Below are 8,884 nucleotides of genomic sequence, written 5' to 3'. Positions count from 1 at the left end.
CTTATGCTCAATTTGGGAAATTTTGGATTCTAATGCTTGTCAATTGTTTTTGTATTACTGCAGTAACATTGAACATTGGAGAAATGCAACAGCAAAAAACACTATGAGTTGTTATCTTGAATCTTCTGAATTGTTGTTGGTTTGCAAGTGATAAACAACTCCAACTCAAACTCATCATCGCTTTTCTTTTTCTATTTTCTGTGTTTTCTTCACTCTGTATTGTTATTGGTGCTTGTATCAGTTTCTATGTCTTGGTATCGGTTTGGTAGAACACAAAAGAGAATCATCCGAAAATGACAACCTGCCGGAAGGAATTTGGCCTGCGACTCGGTGTCTTCTATTTGATACTGTTTAATATTTGCTTGCTTGCTGCTGATATCACTGTGGTTAATATTGTGCAGGAAATTGAAGATCAAGCGGTTGCAAGGAAATAAAACAGGTTGCTTGAACCGATGCAGTTTTTGAGGATGGCCTTGGATTTGCTTCCACTGTGGTATGAAACTGAAGACTTCTCCTTAACTTGTTTCTTTGCTGTACCAGTAACAAACTTCAAATATCGATGGCAGTTCATTGATCATACTGAAAAGGCGTCTCCTGTCAAATTGTCGAACCCGAACCTGGCTCCAAAATAGTAGGCAATAGCAAGTAACCATGAATCGCTATGAACAACAACTAAAGACAGCCAATCTTTTTCTGGCATGCTATCCCTGGCAAAGTTAATTCCAAGCACAGGCTCGGGAAGCTCCGGTGGAACTTCTTCAGCAGGTAAATTAACTTCCCACTGCTCACTAGGAAAGCCATATAAGCACAAATTCTCTTTATCAGGATCACATTGGTTATAGAAATCTTCAACATCGGTGGTGAGAGCTTTGATGAGACCAGCTCGACGACCCTTGAAATCCCCAAAAACTCTTCAACGGTGCAAGGATTATACTGTGCGCGCGAGTCCATTGTAGGTTCACGTGGCCTGGCAGTAGAAGAGTGAGAGTGAAGTAGGAGTGAGAGGAATATGTTGAGTTTGTTGTGGATTTGGAAGACCAAACTAGTTCAAAAGGTTACGGTGAGTTTTTTCTGGATCTTGTTATGTTCTTCTCACTTTCTGCTATGGCCTTTGTAACCGGAACAAGGACTATTGTGATGTGTTAGAAAACAAAACAGGGTTGTAATAAAATGACCATTTCTGTGTGTATTATGCAGGTTATGGCTGATGTGATCGGTTATGGACCGGGAACAAAGAAATTGGTTGTAAGCTTCATAATAATTTGCAATTCCTTTATAGCAGTCGTAGGCTTCTGAGAAATTGTTGCATTGTTTGGTTGAGTCAATTTGTCTTCCATTTGTGACGGTATCCGATCCCTTGTTTGGTGGTTTAACAGGTACCCACATCAAAGCATCACTCCCATGGGATTCTTCAATTTCTGGATATTTTGCTTTGAATACTGGTTTGAGAATCCAACTCCACAAGACATAACGACTGCCCATCTAGTGCCAGCAGTGAAGTTTGGTAAAAGTTTCCATTAAAACATTAATTATTACTTGATCATGATTTGGTTGATGCTGTTGTAGTTTGCATATTCCGACACCGTTGCGCCGAATGGTACCAAACATGTCACAACATTTGCCATCGCATTCTGAAGCTCAACCTCGTCGGTTTCATCTGCATCAACTTTGGATTTTAGTAGCCGAGAGAGTGTCTCTTCTGCAGGAGTTGTAGCAGCTTTCTTTCCCGGTGACGTCTTCGTCGATGTCTTTGCAACCTTTGCAGGCTTTTGCCTTGGACTTTGGTTTCACAGGTGCCTTTGACTTGGCAGCGGGTTTGGGCTTAGCGGCTGTCTTGGCCTTCACAGCCTTTGCCTTGGACTTTGGTTTCACAGGGTACATCACTCTCAATCCCGACAGTATCGGACTATGGAGAATAACAGCTCTCAATTGGGGTAAACGAGCAGCAATATCCAAAGTAGGACCACTCCCAACGGATTGACCATAAAGGATTATGTCTTCCTGCTTAGCACCAAAGTTCTCCTCAAGATACTTATATACAGTTTCGATGTCAGCATAAGTATAGGTCTCACTCGGCTTCCCTGATGACTGGATTAATGTGTTTATTATTGGATTTTGTTTTTTCTCTTTTTTTTTTTTTTTGGAATGAATTATTGGAATGTTATGAAATGAGTAGGTACTATTTGATTTGAAATGCACCATGGATGGATTTTGGATTTTAATTATAAAATGGATAATTGAGAAGTTGGTTTAAATATCTATTTAAATAATAATAACAAATCAGTAAAAACCAAATTAAAAAATCAAATTAATTTATTATTCATTTAAAATTACTTGGATATCCACTCTAACATTCATTTGGAAATAAAAATTAATTAGAGTTTTAATCATTAGTAAAAATAAATAATTAAGATTAAATTGACAATTGGAATTAAACTTAATTTGAAATTAAAATCAAATAAAAGGTCAAGATATTAAAATCCGTTTTATACTGATGAATGTATGCAAAATGCAAAAATAAAAAGAAAAAACGGAAAAATTTCGGGATCAAAATCGGGGTATGACAGCAGGCATAGGATTAGCATTCACATTTGGAGATAGAGCAAAGTTGATAGCTTTGGAATCCACCAAGTCCTGGACCACATGCTTAAAAGCTTTGCAATTTTCTACGTTGTGTCCAGGGGCACCTGAGTGAAATTCACATTTGGCGTTCTCATTAAAACTGGGAGGCCTCTGATCAGGTCTCAACGGAGCCAACGTTCTTAGCTGGACCAACCCCAAGTCCTTCAGCTTCTTCAACAAGAATGAATAGGTCACAGGTGGTCTATCAAATTGATGATCATTCATTCGCCCTCGCACCTGATACCCAGCCCTCTGCGGTCTCTGTTGAAATGGCTGTCGTTGTTGTTGCGGTTGTTGCTGCTGCTGTTGTGCAGGCTGATTATCAGCAGGAATGGTTACCGCAGTAGTGTGCTGGTAGTAACGATCCCTACTCTGTCCTCTTTGAGAATACACGGCACTTGTATCACCCTCCTTTTTCCTCTGACCGTTTCCAAAGGGCTTCTTCGATCCAGATGACGAAGCACTACCCTGTATCTTCCCCAGCTTCAACCAACTTTCAATTCTTTCTCCAGCCACCACAATATCGGCAAAATTGGTAACCGGGCATCCAACCATTCTTTCTGCAAATGTCCCCTAAAGAGTACCCATAAACAGATCCGACATTTCTCTATCCACCAACGGTGGTTGGACTCTGGCAGCTAACTCCCTCCATCTCTACGCATATTCTTTAAACCCCTCATTAGGCTTCTGGGACATACCCTGCAGTTGGGTACGGCTAGGAGCCATATCAGCGTTGAACTGGTACTGTTTAAAGAATGCATCACCAAGATCTTGCCAACTCTTGATGTCAGAAGATTTCAGCTTGGTGTACCATTCCAGAGACCCTCCAGACAGACTGTCCTGGAAGAAGTACATCCACAGCTTCTGATCCATGGTATAAGCAGAAATCTTACGGACAAACACCTGAAGGTGAGTTTCCGGGCAAGAACTCCCATTATACTTATCAAACGCAGGCGCTTTGAACTTCTGTGGAATCACAATCCCCTCAACCAGCCCCATGTTCGACATATTGACAAACCCCGGAGTAGCATGACTTTCAAGAGCCCTGATCTTTTCTACCAGCAACTGAATCTCTTTGTTTGGTGGTTGGACACCATATTGACCAAATGGTTCATTAAGCACAGAGAACTGATCTTCTTCTCTATCTTCCTCGGCCCCGAAGAAAGGAGGAAACAAACTGTCTTTCAAATTATTGCCCATCGGACCTGGTCTATCGCTCGTGGCAGCACCAAAACCACCCCCATTGTTGATCACCACGCCAGCAGTTGTCTTTTTTCCGAGATATCCTCCATCCCTGGAACCACCAAGGCCATGGTTGGAGACACCCTCCAAGTTGATACCACTGTTGGCAGCTGAAGCCCGCTCGAGCTTCTCCACCTTATCAGCAAGTGCTTTCTGCCCGACGGCAAACCCTTGCATGACATTGATCAGTTCATTCATCTTCTCCTTCAGCTCAAGAAAATCTGCGTTGGGTAGATCCATCAGCCTGGGTGTGTTGCGTCTGGTGAAGTATCTATGCGGACGGGTTGTGTGCAGAGGAATGATTCTACGCGCACGAGCAATGATTCCTGGAACAACCAAGCACGTTAGAAACCGACACCTGCAAAATAGAAGACAAGTTATTATGATTATGCATGAATGCAATGTCTATCCATATGAGGAACACTTTGTCTTTTCGATCCTGGTTTCATCGAGACAGATAATAATTCGGCAGCAATATTCTGACATCCATCGAATGATTTCATCATACAGATCAGAGATATCTGATTTAGCAAAGATACCACCCAACCATGTGTGTGTTGTGTGAGTGAAGCAATGGCAAAGCAAATAAAGCTTGAAGATCGATCACTGAATGAAAACAACCATTGCATATCAAAAGGGCACCATATGTGCGAGAGTCATACATCAAGTCTGATACCAATCAAATACAATTCTCCAGAATCAGAAAGAAAATACAAACAAGCGAATTCCGTCAACAGGCCTGCCGGTAATCCAACACAAATAAGAAAGGTCTACACTGAAGGAGGTCCCACAGACGGCTCTGCATCATCAACCATCTTGGTAAACTTCACCGCGAACCTAAGCTCAGTGTTCTCCTGCTGCAATCTCCCTATCTCCTTCTGGTGAATCTTCATCTGTCTGAAGTAATGATCTCTCTCCACAATATAGTGATCTCTCTCAGCAATAATCTTTGCATTCTCTTCCTCCTTAATCTTCAGCTTTGCTTCCCACTCGGCGATAAGGACTCTGACTCTGTCTTCCCTCTGATCCCTCACAAGGACTTGTCTCCTCTTCTCATCTTCGATGACCTTCGAAGCTCTGGCCAACCTCTCCTTAGTGATGTCGTGCTCCCTTGTGGATGACTCTAAGGCTTGGCTGACCTTACCATAATAAGCGGTGTCCATCTCAAAGCGCTTCACTTCCATGGCATGTCTCTTATCCTGGTCTTCTATTCTCCCTTTGATTTCTTGATTAGCCATCTGAATTCTAGCAACACTCATCTCCAACTCAGTCTTCTCTGCTTACAGCTGATCTCTAGCTTTCTTCATCTCAAGGAACTCTTCCATACTGACAGAAGAACGTGGCCCCTCAATCAAAGGACACCAAGGATCACCTCCAGGAAATGGTAGATGTGTGAGCTCAATCCTCTTCCTAAGCCAATCATCAAATGGAGGAAAAGACCTGCTGTTAACCTTACCAAAAGGAACCTTTCCCTTTCTCTGAATGTCACGCCACTCATCAGACACTTGCCTCAACCTTGGCTGATTGCCCTCAATTGGGAAGTAAAAAGACTCCTGAATCTCTCGCCCGAGAGGAGGACCCTCCACGGCAAATCCCATTTGTCTCCTAAGAAGCACCGGGTTGTAATTAATGCAACCTTGAACTCCTATAAGAGGCACATTGGGAAGACTCCCACAACTGTAAATGAAATCTCGTCCAGCCATACCGTTGTGAGTCCAAGCTATGTCCTTGGCCCGCAAACCCATCAGTCTGATTGACCATTTGACAGTAGGATCAAGAAAGGCAAAGACACCTCTGGAAGGCAAATACCCCATGAACCATTTGTACAGCAGCTGAGCACAACATCTGATCAGTCCCCCACGCCGCTTCTCGTTCCGATTACGGATCGAGTAATATACATCCCCAACCAGAGTAGGAATGGGATTCCTCTGCACAAACAACCTGATGGCATTAATATCCACAAAATTCTTCTGATTAGGAAACAGGATGATTCCATAGATGCTCACAGCAATCAAAGCACAGACGGTCCTCCAATTACCCACAACAGCATGCTCCTTGGCTTTAGCCTCCAAGAAACTCAGGTGAAAACCGGGTAACTTTCCTTTCTCCTTCAAACCCCCCTTAATCATCTCTGGGCTCAAATAAAGAGCACGGGAAATCTCAGCGATATCAGGTTCCCCCTTAGTGACATAGAACGGAATTTGATCTCTGATCGGAATACCCAGGATGCTAGCATTGTCCTCCATCAAAGGTCCCAGCAAGTAATCCGGGAAGACGAAGCATCTCAAGCCCGGGTCATAGAACTGGAGAAAAGTATGGATGGCGCTCCTATCACTGTCTGTGAGCCTGAAAACCAACTTCAGAATACCACCGTATGCCTCACGGAACATCCCCACATGGTCAGGTGTAATCAATGCTATCATATCTCTCAGCGCACCAATCTCTGGGTCGAAGAAACTGTAGACAACATCGTCTTTCAAACCGGCCTCATGTCTGGAACAAAGAAGTATCTCAACCAGGATCTCGATCAAGAATGTCCCCTGCATATGGATAAACATGTGTTAGATGCAGATAAATGCAAAATGTGAATGATGCTGATGTATGAATGCAATGCACTGTGCCATCCTCCAAATCATCTGAACATCCACTGCACTGAGTTACGGCCTCTGAACTGATCACAACCATCTGAAGGAATATGTAACCACAAATCCGACTTGGGGTTCCGAAATAAACGGAACTGAAGGATACATCACCATCATCACCAGAGGTCCTCTGAACAGATAACCACAAGACCCTCTGAACCAGCCCAGGGAATCCTAAAATAAACGGATCCCCACTGATAAATACCACGGACAGAACTCCGGCGTCTCAGAAATAAATCCATAAATCCAACTTATAAATATAACCCCACAGTCACCAACAAAGAGTCACCATCAGAACATGCATCTGTAAGAATCAACCCTCCCCTCACAGGTGATCTCTAATCAGGTCATCCTAAGGCGGATAATGGTCTCGACGATCGGGCAAAGATACTCAACGGGTTTACCCTTTCGGGTGTGTCGTTGCAGCTCTCGTAAGATCGTCTAAACCAAAGATCCGGGAAAGAACGGTCACCGAAGTCAATAGCTCAAATGAAGTGACTCAACCAAAGTGGATACTCCACAAAGGAAGAGCTCCCTCAAATAAACCTCGTCCGGCTTGTGGTATGTCACGTCGCCCAAAACATGTTGACCTAACATGAGAGGCAACATGAGACCACACTAATCCTAGGTGTATACTCGGGCCTGGATTTTAGCCCCACTCAGAACACCCACCCCACATCAGAGAAACCAACCTGTACAGAAGACAACACAATGATAGTATGATGCATGCAAACATTTATGCAAATATATACACAACATAATAATCATAAATGCAATAACTAAAGCAACACAAGCAACTTAAACTATCCTAGAGAGCGCTAGGAGAGACTCGCTTAGGGAAGATGGACCAGCAGGAGGTCAACTTCTCATGTCCCCAGCAGAGTCGCCAGCTGTCGCATCCGCGAAAAACAACCGGCGGGAAAAAACAAAACAAACAGAGCCGCCACCGTGCGTTATTTATCCCAAAAGAGGGAAAGGAAACGCTCGAAGTAAACCTGGAAAAGACGTGGTCTCGCGACCAAAGAGAGATGGGATCGGGAGTCGGTTATGCGAAGGGAAGGTATTAGCACCCCTACGCATCCGTCGTACTCGACGGGATCCACGCTCAAAAGAATAGAAGAAAGGTTGCTAAAAGAAACTGCTCAAAAGAATAGCACACACACACACACTGGAATAAGGCACGAATGGAAAAAGAGGGGAACAGGCTCGCTAGGATATCGCATCCTATGCCTACGTATCTCATCTGGAATGAGAATCAGAGCTACCGTAGTTCGGCTCACGCACGCCAAACAAAACACAAACAGGAAACCGACTGCCAATCGCTGGGCTTACGTCAGACTCCACACACACAAGCAAACATGGAAACCGAATGCCAATCATTGGACTTACATCAGGCTCTGAACCAACAAACACACACTGGAAACCAACTGCCAATCGCTGGACTTACGTCAGACTCCACACAAACAAACACCAATAGGATACGGAATGCCAATCGCTGGTCTTATATCCATCTCCTAACACACACAAGAAGGTTAACAACCAAACAAGTTAATAGGGAGTCCGACACTCGAGCCTAATAACTGTCAAGCAAACACACACAAAAGGAAAAGGGTGCCCGGAGAGATCTCGTACGATCTCCTGCCTACGTACCTCATCTGGTATGAGGATCAGGGCGACGTAGTTCCCCTGAACAGGGAAAAGACTTCTAACCTAACCAGAGACTGGGAAATGACAAGCTAGAAGGGAGCATGACTCGAGCCTAATAGTTATCATGTAATCCACAATGGTCATAGGTTGAGGTTTCTATCTGACTTGCACAGGGAGCAAGCTATCCTAAACAGCACAGTCAAACAACACAAGCACAAAAAGCAAGCACACACACTATATGCACACAATTGGGCTCATACAAGGTTAGGCTGTGAGACACAAGCCAACTGGAATCGGGTGTAGTTAGCTCTTAACCCTAACATTGAGAGTTAGGGTGAAGCAGATGAAATGGGAAGTGAGGGTAAGACCTCACAGCTCTTATCCATGGCCTGGGAGAGCTTCAGACAAATGAAAGTGTGGGAGTTCAAAAAGTAGGAACTCTTCTCCACATATGTCTGACATAACAAAGATCTTGGGTTAATATCCACAATGCATCAACACATGGTGTGAGCAAAGTGGATGACACACTGAATAGCAGGAGATGGATTGCACATCTCTTTTATCTGCCAATTGTCTCATAAGAGGACTTTTCCTGCTTGGCACAAAAATAAACATTCACAAGCATTGCCTCTTAAGGAGGGCTTCAGACAGGTGCCTGCCCACATAACAGGACAGGTCTTCCAGACTACATGAAGTCAAAGGAGTTATACCTCAGTGGTTAAGCAACCAAG

The 8,884-nt window shown here is 43.8% G+C and overlaps 1 pseudogene; it reads right to left on the bottom strand.

Moving 5' to 3' along the window:
• Positions 1-412: 412 nt before the first annotated feature.
• On the bottom strand, positions 413-951 carry LOC127131305 (PHD finger protein ALFIN-LIKE 4-like; annotated as a pseudogene).
• Between the last annotated feature and the right edge of the window lie 7,933 nt (positions 952-8,884).

This window comes from Lathyrus oleraceus, chromosome 3 (genome assembly GCF_024323335.1).
Source record: "Lathyrus oleraceus cultivar Zhongwan6 chromosome 3, CAAS_Psat_ZW6_1.0, whole genome shotgun sequence".
NCBI lineage: Eukaryota > Viridiplantae > Streptophyta > Magnoliopsida > Fabales > Fabaceae > Lathyrus > Lathyrus oleraceus.
This window is presented reverse-complemented; position numbering and strand designations above follow the sequence as displayed.